Source organism: Aquila chrysaetos, chromosome 3 (genome assembly GCF_900496995.4).
Source record: "Aquila chrysaetos chrysaetos chromosome 3, bAquChr1.4, whole genome shotgun sequence".
Classification (NCBI taxonomy): domain Eukaryota; kingdom Metazoa; phylum Chordata; class Aves; order Accipitriformes; family Accipitridae; genus Aquila; species Aquila chrysaetos.
In genome coordinates, this window is record NC_044006.1 from 64,405,021 (window position 1) to 64,426,742 (window position 21,722).

The following is a 21,722-nucleotide window of genomic DNA, read 5'->3' on the forward strand; positions in this document are numbered from 1 at the left end:
CTGTTATGCCGGTGACTGCTTGAAGAGTACCTTATTTAAAAATCTCTACAGAATGTAAAAACGAGTGAGTCTAGTCAGGAGACCTGGGTGAGTCTGTAAATTACCGCTCTGTCAGGATTCCTATTGCCTATTACAAAGTACCTTTTTACGCTGAACTTAAGCTCTACACTACAGAGACAGCAGATGTGAGGTGATGGCTTCCAAAAGCAACACAGATGCTGTAAAATTTCCATTGCAGCATTTCAGCAAGGAAACTCAGGAGACATGCTGAATGCTACAGTTTAGAATTACACTATAACTCTCCTAGAAATAAGAGAATGCAAACTTTCTCAACAGTACACTTGGCTTCATTTTTACTGTCGTTCATATGCTGTCGTTTCCTTACAGCCTGAAAAGAGATGCGGCACAAAGATACTGTGTGTCTTGAAGCGGTTCAGTAATGACAAAATTGGTAATATGGGAACTTTATGGCAATTTAGTAATGACTGCTTATCCAAATTCTCTCGTAAGACCATGATAATTTTTTAAATTGTCTTTCAGGTATATAAAACAGCACAGCTGTGGGGAGGCTGCTTTACTTCATGTGACTGAAAAGAAGCAGCCTGGATAGCTCAAGGCTGTGGAATCACAGCCCATTGTGTGTTCCTCCTATACTGAGACTTCCCTGAAGTTAGTAGAAGTACTGAGATGAAGGAATCAAGGGTCAAGTCTTTAAAATGGTTTGTGTGTTTATTCCAGAATATACAGCAGCTGCTTTTTCTGAAAAGCTGAGCTTTGCAATAGCAATACAGATTACTTTAGAGCACTTTTTTCAGGGATTTCAAAACAGATGTCTAGTCATCAAGTCATGCAGAAATATAAAGCCGGCAAGAATGTTACAGATACTACAACCTTTTGCAAACCTATAGATTTGACAAAAAGTAGATAATACTTCTACAAGTCTTTGTCGCCACAGATATTCATGCCTCTTTTATTCAAACATTTAGGTTTGTCACTGGCCCCTCTAACATAAGCTTAATTTTTGTCTGCATCTAAGGCTTTGCATTTGGAATTATATGGATCACACCAAAGCAGGTAATGGTAACTACAGGGCATTTTAGTTCGAGATTAGTAAATTGGTGCTTGATTTTTTACTGGATTTTTTAACTTGATTTTTTACTTTTTTTTTTTTACTGGAAAGAAAAATACCACATAAAATCTAAAATTTAAAATGGTATTTTGTTTATTTAAAAATACAGATGTTTGGTTTATAAGATTGAAAAATTGCTTTTTAATTCCCACCTAATGTTTTCCAGTAAATTTTAGTGTGGCATTGTCTGCGTTGGATAGGTCAATGAATGGTGCTTTTATAAAAATGTTTGAGAAGAAGAACTCAGTCCCTGGAAATTGTTCAAATAATCTTGTTAGAATGAAGCCTTGACTGAAGGCAGTAATTTCATGGATTAAACCCAGAAGGGGCTGTCTAGGCTGATCTCCTTCCTATCGCAGGCTACGGAGCTTTTATCCAGAGACTGTCTAGGCAAATACTGGCTAGCTACAAGACATAGGGGATTTTGCATGGCCAGTACATTGAACAACACCATGAAACTAGAAACTGTGGAACTTTTTGATGACGGGGTAAGTGGGAGCAGGAAGAAAGAGTATTTTTACAGGCAAGGTAGTAGACAGCATAAGGTGGAGTTGTGGCATCTTACTATGTTCAGCTTTTCCCTAAAAAGTACCAATTAAAAGTAAGAGAAAGAGTTTTTTCCAATCCATCCTTTTATCTTGCATGCTACATGTAGTCCAGAACAGAGCGACATGATGGGCAGTCCACGTATGGGAAGGAACATGTTGATCTCTACTTCTGCAAGTCTGCAAAGCAGAAATTATGAGGAAAAACCCAGCACTGTGAAACCTGCAAAGAAAGAGGGATGGGGGCGTACAGCGTGCGTATATATCTTATATTTTGATAGATATTTCTCCTTTCACAAAAATATTAAATGGCATTGACATGGCTTCTGAGGCAGCCTGTATTTTATTGTGATCCATGAGAACTTTTCGTAGAGAAGAAGTGTTCTCCATACATCTTTTCAGGGATGTCAGATCTGATCGTGGATGGGCACAGTAGTGTGATGCTACTGTCGGTCAGTGAGATGTGAGAGAGCCTTTCGGCAAAAAGAAAATAGGCTGAATACCATCTGCTGCAGTAGCTACTTCTGGAGTGCAGTGAGCAGGTGGCAGAGAAGGAGGAGAAACTGCTGGAAGAGTACTTTGCTGTCCCTTTACCATAAAGGAAGATGACGAAGTGATTGATCAGTGCTGTGTTCTGAGGATTGCTCCAACAGGGAAGCTGCAGGTTGTAGCCCTCAATGTGGCTGGAGGATTTTCTGCTCAACGTAGGAGCAGACCATGATTAGGCTTTCTTCCTGAGGCTGCTTTGGATGTGTAGGCTTCGCTAGAGAAGCAGCACGAGCAGCAGAATGAGCATAAGAAGTCGGGGGAACAGCAGTTTAGCATGAGGGCAACATAAGATCAACGTGTATCAGAGGGCTTAACTTTATTCTCCCACACTAGGCAGATGATGATTGGGCTGCAACGTACTGGCACACTCGGTGTAATTGTATATTGCTTCATTTCTCATTAGTGAAACGATGCAGGAAGAAGGAATGCAAGAATGCAAGAAAATAGAAATTATAAGGATTATGAAAGAAAATAAGTATTCTTGAGGGCAATCTTTTTAATTTTCCTTAATATTATTTTTTTATTTTTGCCCAAGCTTTATTTATAATCTACCTCTGCTACAGATTGTAATACCTCACGGTGGGATGTTTCACACATGATAAATCACGTGACTTTTGAAGACAAATTGTTCTGAGTTAAACAGTCCATTGATTCATTGTCACTGTATTTGGAGAATAATACAAATAACACGCAGTTAAATTGCTAGCCATATTAAGTATGTATGGGCATAATGAGTAGCGTTGTCTTCCTCTGCCCAGGTAACCGTTAATTTACTTTCTGGAAACTGCTAGAACGTTAGTATGTAAATGCACTCTTGAATCTCGGGAAGGTTATCTGGGGACAATATGAGAGTATACACATGCACCACTCTCTCCTAAAAGTCAAAGCTTGTCCCGACCTCTAGTGTGCCAGTGACTTCTGCAGTCATATTTGTGATTCTCTGTCCATGCTCCATCAAAAGGTTGTTAATGCTTACATATGCACAAATGGCACATGCACCATCATTACTCCCAGCATGGGTTGGTAAGTCCATTTGGTCGGTTGTCAGTTTTGGAAACCTCAGGTTTAACAACTTGGGTATAAACCCCTGCAAAGCTTCTGGTAAATATCCACTGCTACTGCATTGCCACCTGGCTTACCTGACTGAGCCGTAGCCATCAGGGGTGGGCAGCTTCCAAATAAAAATTACAATCTGGCCTTAAGATGGTATGGCATGCATGTATCTGGTCTTTGATGTCAGATCTGCTGGAGGAATTAAGGGGGCTCTATCTATTAACTTGATGTACTTAACTTTGTGGCATCTATATTTAGGTTAGGTGACAGGGGACAGGGTGCAAGGAAGAACCGTAACAGAGAAGCTGGGGAGTGCAGGGTTCTCCCTCGTATACTGTAAATCTCAGTTGGAGTGGCTCAGTTGCCACACTGCAGGGAGCTGTGGGACTCCTGGCAAGAAGTCTAGCCCAGCCTGTGCACAGCTCTCTACTAGCTGATCCAGCCTGGTGGCAGTAGACATGAGAGAAGTAGATATGAAAGGCTTGGAGCTAAGGATGCCCCATCTGCAGTAGGCTAGTCTGGGCTATCTGAGCTGATGTAGAGGCAAGATTAGGCAGTGTAGTCCACTTTGACTTACTAACTTTTGCATAAGCTATATGGAGATATTAACTGACGTGTATGCCCTCTCACATGCTGTAAATTAAATGAGAAATTAATGAGGTGATGCACTTATGAGTAAGAAGTGAACTGAATTAAAAATGACACTGTGTTGAAAGGCATGGATAAGGATAAAACCCAGATAGGAGAAAGCAGAACTTTGTATAACTGATTTGAAGAGGAACACGTCATTAAATCCTTGTACAATACAAATTTGTTCATAAATTCTGACACTACTTTTTGCACCTCATAAGTCAGTATTAGCATAATTTAAGGGAATAATGTTTTGCATACGTGTTTGAAGTGGACATTTTTAAAGTTTCACTGTTGCCAATCCCAACTTTTGATGGAGGATGCACAGTAGTAATTTTTAAAATATTGAATGATAAAAATCACACTGAGAAATTCTTACTGAAATTACTCATTGCCCTGGAGTTAAAATGGAAATAGCAAACGTGTCTTTCATCACTCATTTTGAATATTTATTCTTTGTATTTCACTTACTCTAAACAAATTTTTTATCTCTAGGGTTAGATCCTGACTAATTCTTCACCGTGCTAATTTTGCTGGGACAACACTTAAGTGGCTGGTGATTCCAAATATGAATAAGGACAGCAGGCTTGGGCTTGTGCTAATTTTGATGAATAAATTGGCTTCGAGAATGACAAGTCGTATTAGCACTTTTCACTTTATAACATTAGGCAGTCAAAGATGTTAACTCTGTGCAGGGAATCAGCATTAGGCAGTGTTTGGAACAGCTCATAGGGAAATCTCAGGTGCCTAGTCTCAGCAGAAGCCTGCTCTTAAAAACCTTTCTCTATTTTTATTTTAGTAAAAGAATGGTGTGATTGAAAAGCAAAGTGTTGAGAGGAATTTCACTGTAATAGCAAAATGTCCTTCCTTTTGTTTTACCCACTGAGTTTTTAATAAAGTTATTCCTTTGCCAGTTCCTTTGAATTTTTTTGGTTCTTAGTTGGTGCTAATGATGGCAGTAATAGTCCTCTGTGAGTGTTGAGGAGGAAAATAAAATAATACCCCACTGGTATGAGATTTTTTCCAGTTGTCTTTTGTGGGCTCACAACAGTGTTACAAAAGATGCAGTCTTGATTGATTTCTTGTCTTTTATTTCTTTTATTTATACATTTATTGTGCATTTGGGGTGGGAGATGCAATTGTATGGCAGGAAACAGCCACAAGGGAAGAGATGGATATTAGAAATTTAGTTCTAACATTGTCCCTGGTAGTATTAGTTGGGTGCTTCTCTGTCTTGGTCTGGTCAGGGCCTATTGCTGGAGGCATTCAATTCTTCCAGTGGATTGTGGGGTTCCAAGAAAAGCGGTGATAACAGCCATAATGGGATAGCTGTTACTTTCAGTTTTTATTGCATTAGCCTTATCAATTTGTTCCTTCTGGTTAATCCACTGAATTAGAGAGCCCTGAAAGGAAATAATAAATGGAATATCTCATTTTTCTTGCCACTTTGCCAATTTTGCTATACAGATTTTTTGTATTACAGATTTCTTACCCAGTAAGTGTAACCATTGTTTGAATCTTATCTTCATCCTTTGCTTTTGCATGTTAGGCTAGTTGAACTTTTATAACTTAGGGCTCATACACTAAGTTATTCCATCTAATGAGCCCATATTCGTTTTGTTTGGTTTTAGCTCCTCGGCGTTTGAATGGTCCTGCTAACAGGACTGTTATGGAAAATTTGAAACATTTTACTGCTGTTAAAAGTTTTTCTGATTTGTGTATGGATGGACCCAGATGCTAAGTTTGAATCTGCAGGTTAATGAATAAGACCTTGCTAGACCCATGAAATTTCCTGCATGAATTTTTGATAAAAAAAATAAAAAGCTTTTTTCATTTTTGCCTTAATTTTCCAGGAGAAACTACATGCTTTGACAGAAGTCAGAGGACTGGAATACTTTGTCTGAAAACTAAAACTTCTTGATTTGAAAAAGGTTACTGTAGTCTTCCTCCAACATTATAATCTGGGTGCCTGCTGGTCCTATTCTGCAAGGCTGAGGCTGCCTACCACCTTCGACACTGTGCCATGATCTTTCCTCTTTGAAGGGAGTGCTAGAAGTAGGGAAACCCTCAAAGTGATCTGTTATTAGAGTTGTCATTTAAATGGTAAGTCTTGTTGATAAAGGAGATCTGCCACGTAAAGCAGGTAAGCCGCACATTTAATGAGATGCTACACTAGCATTTCTTAATAACACTTTTTGTTTTCAATCAAAATATTTTGGTTTGTAAGTTTGGCTTTTTGGTAAGAAAAGTGTATTTGCAGAAGCACATACTTAGACATGCCAAAAAAAAAAAAAAAATCCAACCAAAAAGTGTTTAGCTGAAAGCCTCGTTTCCCATCAAAAATAGATGCAGTGGAAAATTTTCAAGCAGCCCTATATTTAACCTCCTTGGATCAAAATTCAGTTGTTGGACTGAGGGAGGCTCACAGAGGGTTTTTTGCTGCTTTTGTTAGGGTGTCTGTTTTTTCACTCATGACATCTGCCTGCTTTTCCAGCTATATTCAACCTTGTCAATTCTTGCTATTGCAGCATTTTACTGTGCTCAGAATGCTAGTTCCCACTGGACTCAACTTGCTGGGATATGTGCAAACTGAAAGTTTCTTTCAAGGGGTGCGTCAATCTTGCTTTTTGATTTTGGCTGGGTTTTAATAAGCAAATGTGAATAGCTGTATCCACTGAACACACGGAAAACGTAGCATCACCGTGATGATACAGTTCTTAGTTCTTTGCCCAGGGTAGCCTTGCTTTGGGATGCTGTGGGTGCAAACAGTATATGTGGGTTTAGGGGGTAATGGGCTAAATGCTTGAAAGAGAAGACCCGTTGGGCAAGCTAAACAGATAAATCACATCAGTCTCAGGAATTCCTGGGTGGAATATAGTTGAAGGTTGGGGAGTTATTCTGGGAAAATACTGTGTTTGATTTCTTTGCTCATGCTTTCTTCTCTTGATTCTGACTTGTAGCTGCTTTTGGAAGCAGGATACTGAGCTAAACGGACCTTTGATCTGAATTGGCATAGCCATCCTTGGGTAAGGAGAAGTACACTGATAAATGAGTAAGTCTGGGCTTTGGCAATCTGGAATTCAGCAATGTTTATCAGAAATGAAACTCCTTCCTCCAAAAAAAGTGTAAGCCAATCTCAAAAGATAAGAGCTTGGGGACAGAGAATTTAATCTGAATAGGTTGTGATTCTGAAGTATCAAGCTCTCTGTTGGTTTTTTTAATTGTTTTTGCAGCTTCCATTTCGCTTTCACATCTTGTAGCAGTAAGTATTTGCTACAACTGTGTCTTAAATACAACTGTGAGCCTTTTTGGGTGTTCTTCTAAAGTTGGTGAATAGAACATTAGTATAAGACTCCTGCAGAGCTCACTGGACTTTGTATTAAGACAAGAAGAGAAAACAAAATGAATATTGAAATTCAGGGAGGAAAGTTGTTAATATGACCTACATTAGTTTTAGTATGTGTTGTGTTCTGTCATTAGTTCAGTGTTAGAATGCAGTTTGTAGCCAGAATCTATCAGCAACTGGCAACATGTGGTATTTCTTAAGCAAAAGTTGATAGTTATTCTTTATTACTTGTTTTGCATCTTAGCACTCTTACAGAAATACCTTTCCAGATATTTTAAACTTTGTTTTCATGGCACTTTAATTTAGATCGCTTCATGACTGCTAAGCAATACTATGCATTTTTTAGCCTTCACATGCATTAATGATCAAATCTGTAAATGAGCATATGCTTAGTTTTGTAAGACAGCAGCTAATTTTTTTCTATATTTTTAATAAGCTCTTTAGAAGTTTTACGATTACCTGAAAGTAGATATATCTAGTTATACTCCTGTGTACTTAAGTTTATTTAGTAGTTACACTGACCAAAATAGATGGGGTGTCTTTTATTTCTTTTCCTGACAGGGTATACATTTTTCCTTCAAATTTGTGTCAGCAGAATTTGATTATAGTACATTGTCAGTAGATGACCATAATTTCGCTCTTCCCTGTTATTATTTTAAAGAAATATTTGCAAGAAAAGATAGTAGCCAGACAACATTGGAAAGGAAGAAATAGTTTCAGTATTGTTGAGAAAGAGATTCATTATTCTAATACCAAAATTGTGGTGGGAAAGTGGATGGAGAAAGGAAAGCACAATATTGGAGTATAAGAGTGAGGTCCTATGGTACCACCTTCCAGCTGTTCATGTGTGGAATCCAAATACTTTTTGAAGCATAGTGCTACACAGTCAATTAGCTTTACTTCAAGTAATCATTGTATAGGGAAGAAATTTTAGTACATTAGAATTCATGAGTTGGAAAAAGTAGCAAAAAAAATTACGTCCATGTTTTCCTAAAAATGCAGTGAAAATATGTAAATTCTTTTAAAATTAACTTAGAAATCTCATGAAGTGAAAGAAGAGATTGTAATCCTCTCCCTAAAGTGTGTCAAGAATGGCGAGAACAGTGCAACCTCTCTCACATCATTTATTTGCCTTAATCTGAATCTTAATGATAGTGTCAAGAAGTGAGAAGCAAGTAGAGTTGCCAAATATGTCCACTCTTTTGAAACTGGAAGAATTGTGGGAAGTAATTGGGTGTGAAATAAACGTGTTCACAAGTAATTGGACTGAGACTATTAAATTTCTTTCATTTAAGTGGTAGGTAGTAACTACTTAAACTTCGAGGAAGAGAGCAGATTACATCCTGCAAAACTTTCTCATGCAAAATAGTATATCCTCATGTCAGTGATCCTGGTTACCTTTAAGTGTCTGCTTAGTTGAGAAAAGTTTTGTCAAATCAGGTCTTTAAATGGGAGAGGGGATTAGGAAACAACAAACAAAATCCAGCTTGCAGTGGGATTTAACTTTTGGGGGTGTGGGGCAGAGAATGGACAATGAATATCATCATCTTTTCAATGTTCAGTACTATCAAAACTGTTTTTCTTACAGGTAACCCTTTATTGGCAGAAAATTTGTGAAAGAGTCAGTGAAGGAAAATGCTGTGGTAAAACACATATAAAGAATCTCATGCCAAAACCTGGAGGGTTGAGGGATATATCTTCTACAGGTTTAGGAAATGATAAGGGTAGATTGAAAAAGTGTTACTGTGCTTAAAAAGCCTAATTGTTGTTGTGTATATCAGTCTCGTGTCTGTTTTATACAGCTGTTTGTGCTATCTCACTGGTGGTTTTGAAACAGTATTTTTCAAGGGTCACTAATTTGGATTGGAATATAAGAAATAGTTATTTTTATGGGTAGTAAAGCCGAATGTCATAATTTGCACTTTTAAATAAGCTGCTTCATTCTGTATGTAAAACAAAATAACTTCAACATGCTTGGGTTTGTAATTAAAAAATGTAGAGTTGATGAGAAATATCTTCCCTAGTATGATGCATGGAGATTAGGTTAGACTGTGTTACAGAATAATGTAATAATAATGATTTCCTTAAGAGAGTACAAAAGCAGCATCTAAGTTTCAGTTGATGTTTACTGACACACAGCATCAGTTGGGAGCCCTATCAAACTTCCTATTCTTTTCTGCTTACCACCTCCTGCTTTTATTTACAGTCAGCATATCTGTTAATTAGCCTCAGGTAGAGCCAGTTCTTCTAAGAAGATCTCTTGTCTTCCTGGTGATGGCCCCATGAGGTGACCTTGTACACACAGTCTGTGAGTGAATTAATCTTTAACTCATTAATTTCAGTGCCTGATTCTGACATGTTTAACTGCTGCCTCGGTTTCCTACTCAGCAATTAGTATTTGGAGAATTGTGGGCCTTGACTCCCATTGACTTCAATGTCATGAACACATCCCAGTGAGCTCTCAGCATCTCGTGGTTACCTCACTGGAAGTCATGTTTTCTTGTAGTTTTTTGGTTTGCTATGATTAGACCAGAATGCAGATAGCTCGTTGGTGACTTCCAGGTAAATGCTCTGTATCACAGGTTATTTACCTAGTTTTCATTGCACTTTTGCAGAATAAAATAACTCCTCCACTTCCTCAGCTATCTCTGTCACACAATATCTGAATGCAACATTGCGCAAAAAATCTGATGTAACGGTGCAACGCCTGGATCTCACAAGGGGGTACTCTGTAGGGAACCGTACTATTTTATAGAGTGTCACCAACCTCAGTTAGACCTAGTGATGATACGAAGCTGTTTATAACCACAGCCTGAATGCTAGAGGTGGTTGTAGTGCACTTCTCTCACAGCATGGCTTGTTTATTAGAAAAGAAAAAAGTTGCAGTTATATTTGCAGGAAAAATTCAGGAGCATGATTCAGAGATCTCCTGCCCAAATCTACAAGGTATGCTGGAAGTGCTCTGAGAGGTGTGAGCTGATCTGTGCCTCTCACTGGGGTGTTAGAAATCTTGTCCTTTCAGTGTTAATGGTTGTGTTTGTTTCATCTGAAACCTAAGAAAAGAAAGACTGGGCCACTTACCTGCCCAGTCAACTGTAGGTAATGTCTTAAAGTGATGTCCAAATTCCTCACTTTTGCCAGAATGCCATTTATTCCTTCTCCATCTTCCAGTTGAGGAGTAGCTAAACTCTAAAGACCTAAGCATAAGTTACAGGTGCCCTTGAAATCCTGCTCGGAGCAAGTGCAAGTATGGAAAGGCATGAAGTACACACTGTGGTAGTGTGAGCATTTTCACAATTTGATGAGAGCTTTACTGATAAAAATTTACTGCTTCAGTTTAAAAAAAAGCAATAACAACAACGACAACAACAACAATAATAATAATAATAATGCACACACCCCCCTCAACCAACCAACAGTATAATCCCTGGAATACATCCAACTTTTATACTGGAAAAATACCTCAAAGTAGTATGACTTTCTCTCTTCAGTGTAGAAGTATTTGAGCTGATCTAAAACACTTGATGCTGGCACAGTTGCATCCCAATGTCTAATTTTTGTGGATAGGCAGACCTACATGAAGTAACTTGGTTTTAAAGGAATTAGAAACCCTAATTCCTTTAAATCAAATTCCTAAGACATCCAGGTGTCCAGGATGCTGTGAAAAGAGACATAAAAATCAAAAAAGAGGTGGTGAATATTTCCTACTGATGGCTCATGGCTTTGGAAGGTTAGTGGTGATGCAGTGTTGTGACAAAAAATCAGTGAAAAAGTATCAGTGAAAGTTTCCACCATCTTTAATTGTAAGAAGCCAATGCTGACTGATCTGTTAAAGTTTCATGGGGAAAGTCAACACTGAGGGAAAAAAAGGTGGGTGATATTTCTTCAAAACATGTTAACTGCTTCTATGTATTTTATGGTTGAACAACAAAAAAGATAAGAGATGCTGGAAATGGTTTCTAGAATTCAGTGGCCCTTCATCAGTATTTTATAGGTACTGTTTAAGCCATCTTTGTTAAGGAGAAGCTCTTTTACTATTAGTATGCTGTCATCTTTCAAATCTCATCAAGGCAGCACCAGGATTTTTTTTGCACAGATTTCCTTTGACACACAGCCTCAGTAAGTATGGAAATTACAACTTAAATCTCATTTTTTTTGCTTGCAAAGCAGTGCAGTGCCCAAATTCAATGAATTTCAACTTTTATTTTTTCTTAATGTTGAAAGACAGATATGCAAATTTTACTAACAATATGCATGGTTAAATTTAGCTGTAAATTCCAGTAAGGGATTTCTGCTTTGTTTATTGTCCAAGTCAATATATCTGTGGAGAAAACCTCCCACTGTGCAGGAATACATAGTCAGCTACTTGGAAAAGTGGAAAGTTTAATTATGAGAGTTTATTCTGGAAAAAGGTAGAGTAAAACAAGCACTGGTTTTTTTGTTTGGTTTTTTTTATCATGACTTCAGCTAACAGAAATACAACATATATGGTTTGTTTTGACACTAACTGTTATCAGACAAACCACTTGATTTTTCTTTAACCTGGTCATCTGTGTAACTGAGGGGGTCTGAAAGGAAGTAGAGGTCATGAATAAATGATGTATTTCTTAAACTTGCAAGGTAGATCGTGACATAAATGAAATAAAATAGAAGTGTGAAGAAAAAAAAAGTGTAAATATGTACTGCTGAGAATATCTTCATTAAAATATAGTTACCCTATGAAGATATTAGTATCAGGTTGCCTGAAAGATGCAAATTTACTTTGTTGATGTCTCATAACTTATTTTGATTTTTGTGCGTGGTAACAGTGAAGTATCTTTACACAAGGTTTCTGAGTGGAAGGGTAAATTATTGCTGGGGAATATGTGTTATAAACGATATACAAACATGTTTATAACAGAAAGCTCTCCAAGATTTTAATTACAGGAGTGGTTCCCATTTCTTCAGTTTTTATAAGTAATTTACATGGAATACATTTTATCTAGCTATCTATTTAAACAAAACACTGCAATGCAAAGAAGGCATTTCTCCTGCCTGCCTAGCGTATATGTAATACTGTAAAAATCTGTATTCCTCCTTGTGGTTCAATGCCTATTTCTCCTTTCTAAGCCTGTTCAACTGTAACATGAAGAATGTTTTTATGATATTTCTACAACGGATGATAGTAATTAGATTTACTCTAAGCAATAAAATTTTTAGAAAGCGTTATGGCTAATATTTGGGTTGCATGACTTTCGTCAGATGTGTAGGCATATTCCTTTTTTCTTTGCATCTGTGTAGGACCGATCCACAACCTGAGCTTGTAGGTTCTACAGTAATACAAATAGTACATGATAATTGTGTGTGAAGAAAGGCTGGCAGCTTTACAGAGGAAATTTCTGAACCTGTAGGTAGGTTCAGGATAGCAATTGCCTGTAACTTCCCTTCCCCCATACTCTGCATTTCTACAATACAGCTGCTCTTCTAATGCTTTTACTGAGTCTCATTAAATGGTCCTATGTGTAGGACATTAAATGTATTTATGGTAGAGTGGGAGTTTTGTTCTGAGTCACTGGTGCATCAAGAGTTTCTTCATAATATTCTTCTGGTTGCCTAATACAGGGAGACAGGCACCAGAGAGGCATGTACACTGATGCCTTATGGTAGCGATCCTTGAGCCCGAATCCTAAGAGATGTGGGGGTGGCTAATTTCCTGGAGAACTGAGTGGGAGTTTAAGTTCCTAAGTAGGATTTAGGAGCCTAAATACCTTGGAATTCTCCATGAATAAAGCTTAGTTGCAATATAGCCCCTTAGTTCTCCACACATCCCTGCATTCTTCCATACATGTTCCTCATTGGCTATTTACTGTTAATTGGCAATTTGGATGCTTAATTATGCTTCTGTTTTGGGATATGTTTCTTCCTAGTCTTATCCTGTATTTCTTTGGACTGTCTGTTTCTTTTCAGCTCTTTCCACTCTTATATTTTGTGTACCTAATAAAGGCACTTGCACACTTAATTTCCAGTGACTAGCTACCCTCTCACATTGGCATGTATGAAACATAAGACCTTTGGTATTAATAGAGCTAGCTACCTTGTAAAGATGCTATAAAAGGGATCATTAAGTCTCAAAATTGATAGGGATCTGACTATTTTGTCCACTCATTCTGTTTTTTGATCAATGTATGCCCAATATGCAAGTTGTGTATTAGCCAAATTCTACGTCGTTTGACTGACAAAAAGGGTGGGCTAGGGGTGCTTGCCACAGGTAGTTAAATAATGCAAAACCTTGTCAGTCTAATGCTTTTGTCACTGAAATGACTATGCTGGTTGCTCTTCTGAAACTAGTAATAGTAAATCAGGGCATAAATCAATCTTTCCTCTGGCTGTGTATGATCCAACTTCTCTATTCTCTAGTTCGCTACACAGGTTATCTGGAACTGAAGTGCACAATGAGAGCATAACGCTTTCTTCCTGTGCTAGACTTTTAACTTCCACAGTACAATTTTCCTTAAAGTGTAGCAGAGGTTGAAAGGAATGAAAACAGATGTAAACAAGGACTCTAGTGTTAAAGAATGCTCTGTAAAATCTACCATCCTTCAATCGCAGTGCATCTTTTTTCATGTGATCATGAGCCAAATTTTCCTCAGGACCACAGTGGTGGTCAGCAAGAGGGATCCCTTGCCCTGTGTCCTGGCAAATAACCTACAGATGTTGGCTTCTGCTGCAGCCCAAATGATGAGCTAGACAAGTGTCCGTAGCTGCTGTAGGGGGATGATGAGGGAAAGAGAAAGCTTCTAGGCCTAGGAGGAGTAGGGAAAGGGTGAATGAGTAGAGGTGGGGGGGTCCCAATTCTTTCAACACAGTTGGTATTGTACCACACTCCTTTTTTAAAAGGTGAGTAAAGTTATACCAGGGGAATGAGAATGGAAGAAGTGTATTCCAGCCCCTGAGTGGGGTGACAGCATTGTCTTATCTGTGGGGCTTAGGGACTTTGACAGAGAAAGTCTAAGGGCATGCAATGCTGAGGGTACATAGGCCAGCAAGCACACAGGAAAGAGGATATTGTCCTGTCAAGGACTGGTGTCCAGGGTGATTGGATTTTTGGACAGTAGTGCTAAATGGATGGAAGAAAGAGTGTTGGAAGGGCAGTGAATAAGGTGTGGATGGAAGGGGGCATGTGCTCTGTGTTGCTGTTGCCTCATTGCAAAATTGTTCCCCTTCAGTGTTGTTTGCAAGAATAAAGCTGATTTATGAGAGTAAATTGGTTTCTGGACTAATACCAGTGTTTTTCTCAGCTAGTGGTATGTGAACAGTTTTCCTACAGTCCCAGTTTTGCCACAGTTCTGGCTATGAGTACACTTAGTGGATTATAAAAAATGCTAAAATAGTTTTAAAAAAAAAATTAGGAGTAGGATACAGTTTGCAGTAGTGCTACAGACTGCTTTTTGCTTGTGAAACTTGTTTTCTTTATATTCAATAAAGAAACTTTCATTAATTAATTAAATTAATGTGATTGACTGTTTCTTGTAGCTCAGAGATTCATGCTGCTTGGCTAATCAATGGCCATGAGTGTTGCATGTGTAAGTAGTTAGAAACACTTCGTTGTATTCATGCTGATTTTTATCATAAGGCATCATCGCTTGTACTGAGGAACACCCCAGGTGGACCGTGGCCCTTGCACTCCACCTCAGTGAGGGGTGCTTTCAAAAGGCCTTATCTACTGCCACATCAGTGCAAGGCCTAAACGTATTCCATAAATAATCTCATAGCATCAGAAAGCAACTGAACTGGAGATGATGAGAATACGGTAAACTAGGTTAGGAACACGTACAACGTTGGTGATCCTTGAGGGACACTCTGCAACTCTGCCTGTGGCAGCATGGCTTCTTCCAATCTTCTCTTCAGCTGTGGGGTTGTTGCCTAATGCCATATGCTAGGTCTATGTAGTTAACTATGAACCTTGTATATGAAAGCTATCTAGCTGCTCTCAAACCAGTATTGTTAACTTTCTACCTAATGATGCTGATTGATTAAAATGAAAGATGTTTGTACTTGGTTATGTTGTTTCATGATCAGATGCATCTGGGAACTCAATCTATAGAATATCTTCTTAGAATCATCTAAATCTTTCTGAATGCCAAATGCAAGCAATGCAAGCAACTGAAATGTTCAGAGAGTAATAGATTTAAAATGATTTTTAGTCTAATCTAAAAATCACAGCACATTTTTACACGGAAGTGTTGCTGCATCCCATGCACTGGAATTTTTGTGGCTTTAATGTAGTGTAAATAAACACTTTTTAGATGGGAATGCAGACTATAAGTGGCTTGTCGACTGATACGCTATTTTCACCTACTCTGTATGTGTTAATATAGTACCATATTAGTACTGTATTAATCAGTGCTCGTGAGGGATTATGCTGGTGGAAAACATGATCATGGGATTTGACCTCCTTGGAAGCAAGGGCTTTTCCAGGTCATGAAAGGCTACATATTCAGCTCATGACTAGTGTAGAACTCTTTCTGTCATAACAGAAATACTGACACCTGGTTTGCACTTAAAAGTGTTATCAAGGAGGCCTGTCAGGGAGGGATATGAATTTTTTGCTGACATAGGTATGCCAGCAAAAACCGTAGTGCAGAAGCTGTGTAAGAAGTTCTTTTACCTGTACATTTTACTTCTCTTCAGGGATAGGTGTAAGTTGCTTGGGAAGAGGAGTCTTGTTAGTATAATTTCTATATTAACCTTTCTAGTGTAAATCAACTGTAGGCCTCATCCTGTAGGGACTCATATGCAAGTTTATTACTGCACACAGAGATGATGTATCATAGCCTATGCTTACGTTGCTCTGAAGAATGACCTCCAGAGCAACTCTAAGAATGGTATGTGATCTCTGTGTCCTGTTCATCTTCTGTCTACAGGGTTGTTTTACAGCTGGAAGTTGCATGAATAATGCCTGGCAATGCATGAATTTTCATGTTTAGCACCTGTCCTGTTGGTGGTTCCAGTCTCGAAGATAGTTTTGGGGCCACACTTGGGAGACAGTATAGGCATAACTATTGTTCAACTGAACTACTTGCAGGAAGAAAGGAGTTTGGATGCAGATACAACAATGAAAAGGAAGGAAGGAAACTCCCTAGCAGTGAAGCTTGTGATGTGCAACACACAAACTAAAGAATGAGAAGTACAAAAGTGGAAGGAAGCTTCCTTGGGTGAATCAGTTCCAGAAAAAATAAGCACGTGGAAGCACTTGATGGATCAGGATTGTCCTTCGCTGATCCTACATGCAGCACCATAAATCACAAGTAGTTCTAAAGAAATTGGTAGTGGAACAGGAGAGTAGAAAGAGTGTGAGTGAACTCAGATTATGACTTGAAACCTTCCCTTGTCTCTTAAGAAGCAGTTCCTGTATGCCTCTAATTATCTTTCACTTAGATGTTCTACCTTAGTTGGAACTGATGACCTAAAGAGCGGGCCCTTAGTGTTTGTCTGCAGGAAGGACTCCCTTTTCTCTTATGCAGAGAGAGTCCCTAACTAGAGATTACAGCTAGCCTCAAGCGTATGCATATTTTGTATTTGTTCAAGTTACTTCATAACATCAGAAATGAAAGCTGGACCAGATACCAGAATACACTATTTGCACTAGCAGAAATAATTTCACATCACGCTCTGCAGGAATTTGGACTTGTTCTATTTTTGGGCTTGAAACAGTAATAGCTTGAACAAGCTAGGTGATGTTTTATTTGAGACAAAGGTTTCCTTTTTCCTCAAAGGTTTTTTCAAGAGATGTGGAAAGCCCATTTCAAATTATACTGCCAGAGCCAAAGCTGCATATGTAAGCTCTGTGGTCCTGCACTGAGCTTGATTAATCAGCCAAGGTTAATGGAAATCAGTATTTTCACGTCAAGTCCTAGAGACTTACTTTGGAAAAGCATGAATTTGTAGGCTTGCAGTCTCCCTGACAGTTGAATCTAGTCTTGAGGTGGGTAAGTAGATATAACTATGGCATTGGATGCAATCATAATCATAAAAGGGAGATATTTTGAGATACAGAAATTGCAAATTCAATCCCTGCTGTTACCAGTCCAGCCACAGGGGCCATTTAACAAAAGATCCCCTAGTTAATGATTGCTGTTCTATGACAGGGATATTGGACTTATTATACACTGAACACAAAGGTCTCTGATCCATATTCGTGCCTTGTTTCCTGCTTGGGATTCAGCACCACATGGTGGTAACTGTCTGCTTCATGCGGGAAAGCGTTCTGCTGTGATATCAGTGAGCGATAGTATCAGAAGAACATCCATTTTCCATGAATTTAAACTATTACCGCAGTTAGGTGCAATTATTGAGAATCCCTGTAGAGTCATACAAAAAATGTTGTCTCTGTCCAAAGATGTTGATTCTGGAATGTAGCAGTGCCAGTCTATAACATTCATAGTTTGGGGTCTCAGTGGCTGCTATAAATTGTACCCTGGAAAATGGTTACTGGGACTATAAAGTATAGTGCTGCATTTCAAGCTCTATTTTAAGTATCAGTGGCTTTGTCAAACTATACATGTAATTTAAATCAAATTTATATGGTGAAAATATGTTGAAGATGAACCGATGGAAGAAGATGACTTCATAACAAAGAATATTGACTTTGCATATTAACTTCATTAACTTAATGCTGTCTCTTGTGTATTGGAAAATTGTTCAAGTGAGAATAATAGCTTTTGAACTACTTACAGGCTAATAGGTAGTGATTGTAGTCAGTAAGACTTTGAATAGCTGTGGCTGTTGATTACACAGATTAAATGTGAGTGCAGTTTTCAATATGGCTGATTTTCAAAAAACTCATTTTCTGTCCTTCCTTTTGACTTTCATGGCTAATGACACTGACTTCTAATGCATATTAAATTCCGGGAGTGGGAAATTAAAATCCTCTTCCTCCATCTCATGGTAGAGACATGAGTGCAGAAGCCTGCCATATGCTTATTTTAAATTGTTCCAGATTGAAGCTATATTAGTCAAATATAAGATTGCATTAGTGGTAATTTCCATACAGTGGGACATGCTCTGTTTAAACAGCTGATTGGTTATAGATGTTTGTAGTAGTCATAGCACTAATTTTTCATGCACTCCATCCCTTATGTTTTTTTCTCCTCATATCTGAACTGTCTGCGTGTCTCTCTGCATCCACTGTGATTTCTCAGTGAATGCTGGTTCCCAAGTTCTTTCTCTATTCTCTCCTTTTTTTTTTTTTTTTTCTCCAGGGCCTAATTATGAAACAGCTTCAAATAAATACAATTTTTTAACAAAAAACATTCTGCTTCCTGTGAACAATGGGCTGAATTTTTCTCTTTATTCTTGGGGAGTTCTTATTCAGTTGGAGTGCTTTGCAGTTGGCTAGGCCTGAGATTTCTGGGAGCTGTAATTGTGTCTCATTAATTCTTACAGTAATGTAGGGTAACTATAAGGAGCATGCAATTAGTGGTCTGGTCAATGAATAGAGCAGTTAATCAGCAGACAAAGGATGGGGCTCAGGACCTATTAGGCTGAAAGGAAGTGTTACTATTGTCACAGGCAGTAGGAATGCATGCAGACATGCCTTAAAGTTGAACTGTTTAAGGGAACTGTGTATGTCTTTTTGCTAAACCAGTTTTCCTACCTATTCCACTACTTGAGAGAGCTCCATTTAAGGTTGCCTGTTAGAAGTCAGAGACCATATCAGAGGTTTTGACAGACTGTAGGGACTGCTTGGTGCATTCTCTCACCTTAACAGAGGCAGCCCCGGGGTTTATCAAAAATAAAAAGTGGCCAAAGAGAGGTGAGGCATCCTTAGCTATTCCTCCTCGTCAGAAAAATGGTCCGTGAATGGAGGAGACCGATAAAGTTTAAATCAGCCATTGTGTAGATTGTCACTCAGTCATACTCTGCATGTTTGTCTTCATAATGAACCTCGTTTGTTCTGAATGGCTGTGCTTTCAGTGCATGTAAATGTATGCAAATACTCATAACAGTTTGAATATGGTAGCTCTTACGGTAACAAATAACCTTTCCTACTTTTATGAAGCCCTGTCTTTTACTATATCTAGGGTTTAAAATGCAAAAAATTACTCCAACTCTAGACAGTGCTTTGGGGTTTTTTGTTAGCTCCAGATCAGAACTTCCAGTTGTTTCTGCCTTTGAAAAAATATGAACCTCATGAATCCTGTGAAATGTTATGACATATGATGATTATAAAGAAAAAGGCTTTATCAATAAAACACTGCCCTTGAGTAACTCTTATTTCTAGTAGGCATTGCTTCAAATAGAAAGTCATTTCTTCTCTTAAGTAAAACAGACACTTGGCATAAAAAAGCAGTAATTAAAATAACTTTTTTGGGGGGGAAAAAAGGGAATTGACTTTTAATAATTAACTTATATCCAGAGCCTAGTGTTTTTCTCAAAACTGAAAGTAATTTTTTACTGTCTTCTTTCTATTAACAGGTCTGTAGCTTTATCTCTTCTCATGGTTTTCACATCAGCAGCAAGTAACGTTAGAAGAATAAAGTCTCTCAGGCTTTATATTAAGGATTCAATTATTCTGTATAATTAGCCCTGATTTGTTAAATATTTGAAACATTTTCTACTCTTAGGTATGGAACAGCATACTGGAGTGATCAGAACCACAAATGACTTGTACCTTTACTCAGAAAATGCTTCTTATCAAATAATAAGGAAGATTAAGCCTAAGTCTCTCTCTCTCTTTTTCTGTTTGGATTTTATTCCCACAAGAAATATCAGTTTTGTCCACAATATCTCATGTATTTCTATTCCCTTGAAATACAAAGAAGCAACGGATTCTGGTATAAATTAGGTAGATTTAATGAAATTTATGAGTTGTAACTTGTGCCTTGAATGTAAAATACTTGAGTGAGGCATAAGTTGTTTTGCTGATGCCATCATTGTCACCCATCTGTTTTTTCATTCTTCTGTGCTTGGTTTTGAAACACTTAGGGGCTGTGGAGTCTTGGGAATAACCATTTTTGTATGCCATACATAGCAAATCTTTTCCAAGGTCACATTTTCCTTTACGGTGTCTTTTTTTGAGGAAGCAGGGCAGACTTACCCTGCAAAATGAGAAAATGGTACTACTTCTACACTCAGAAGCTGGCTCTTACCTCATATATATGCTACTTTTCCATTTAATTGTAAAGTCATTTCCCATCTGGTGTAAGACAGCATCAAAAAAGTTGTTGCTCAGTATCACTGATAAGCATTACAGGTTCAACAGAAATTACCCTATTTTTCCCCCAGTGAAGTTTTTCTTGTTGAAACACAGGTTCAGTCATGGGGGCTATTGATTTGGAAGGGGTCTTAAATAATTCTAAAGTCACTGAAATATTAGTTGGGGAGGTAACAGATTAATTGTGGTCTTCCATAAGAGCACAATGTTATGACTGGAGCGGGTGTTATGATAGAAATATAAACACTCCTTAATATGTAAAGATTGATTAAAGGTCTTTAACCTTCTTTCAAGTTAACAGAATATCCATCTCTGTATCTTTCTTTACTTAGACACACCTACATTTTTACTTAGCAATAAGAACTAATGTTACTCTGATGGACAGTGTAGCGTACGGTACATTAAAGAACTCTGTTGCTGTTTTGAGAACTTCTCTTTCTCTTTCATAGTATAGTGTGAATCTTATCTGGTATACCTGGCCTGTTGCACAAGTCTCAACTCTGCAGGAATCCTGGAGCAGAAAAAGTTTATAGCTGCTAACTAAAAATGTAATATCACTGTATTTTAAAGTGCATTAGCTTTAAATAAATCCTTCTGCATATGTCCTGTTTCTTCTGGTACAAGATGACATTGACTATCATAAACACATGGACCTTGCTCTCTATTTTAAGTTAGTTGTCTATGCTTCTTCATCTGTTGTCAGAATGGAGAGAAAGTATTGCTCTCTGGCTGGTTGTCCTTAAACTTGTTCATGACTATTTTTATTCTTTAAGTGGCACGTCTGATCTTGTTGAAGTTGCTGCTTAAGCTGGTACTGTCACCAAATCACCTTCCCATTATGAAAGAGGCCCTAGATAATTAATTAAGAAAATACTGGTTTTTAAAAGATGGCTGAAATGAAGTGAGGTGAATACCTCGTGAAAATCATTCCATTATAACTATTTTAATGTATTACTAATACAGCATTTCTATCCCAAAGACTCATCTTAGGGATCAAGCTGTTGTGCACACAACCACTAAGTAATTTTCTCAATCAGTTGAGGAATAAATTTGTAGACTGTACAATACTGCTGAGAGAAATAGATCACTGAAATGTCGTCCATCCCTGCCCCCCCCCCCCCCTTTTTTTTTTTTCCTAAAATGAGATTTGGAAGTGTAAGCTATTTCGGTCCAAAACTGTGACTGTGAGAGTGCCTCCTTAACTGCAGCCTAGCCCTGGAGATACCTGAGCTCTGTGAGCACCTTCACCAACTTCACCCTTCCATGGTGCCTGGC

At 38.1% G+C, this 21,722-nt stretch overlaps 1 long non-coding RNA gene across 4 annotated transcripts; it reads left to right on the forward strand.

Moving 5' to 3' along the window:
• The first annotated feature begins 1,243 nt into the window (after positions 1–1,243).
• Positions 1,244–15,291, forward strand: LOC115339577. 4 transcript variants are annotated; one of them, XR_005932106.1, is made up of 4 exons: positions 1,244–1,928; positions 5,760–6,515; positions 6,867–11,872; positions 11,977–15,291. It is a non-coding gene; the product is annotated as an uncharacterized LOC115339577 (long non-coding RNA). The 4 variants fall into 4 exon arrangements; XR_003922763.2 differs by having other exon boundaries at positions 6,867–6,932; positions 8,841–15,291; XR_005932105.1 differs by having other exon boundaries at positions 5,760–6,009; positions 6,435–6,515; positions 6,867–15,291.
• The last annotated feature ends 6,431 nt before the right edge of the window (positions 15,292–21,722 follow it).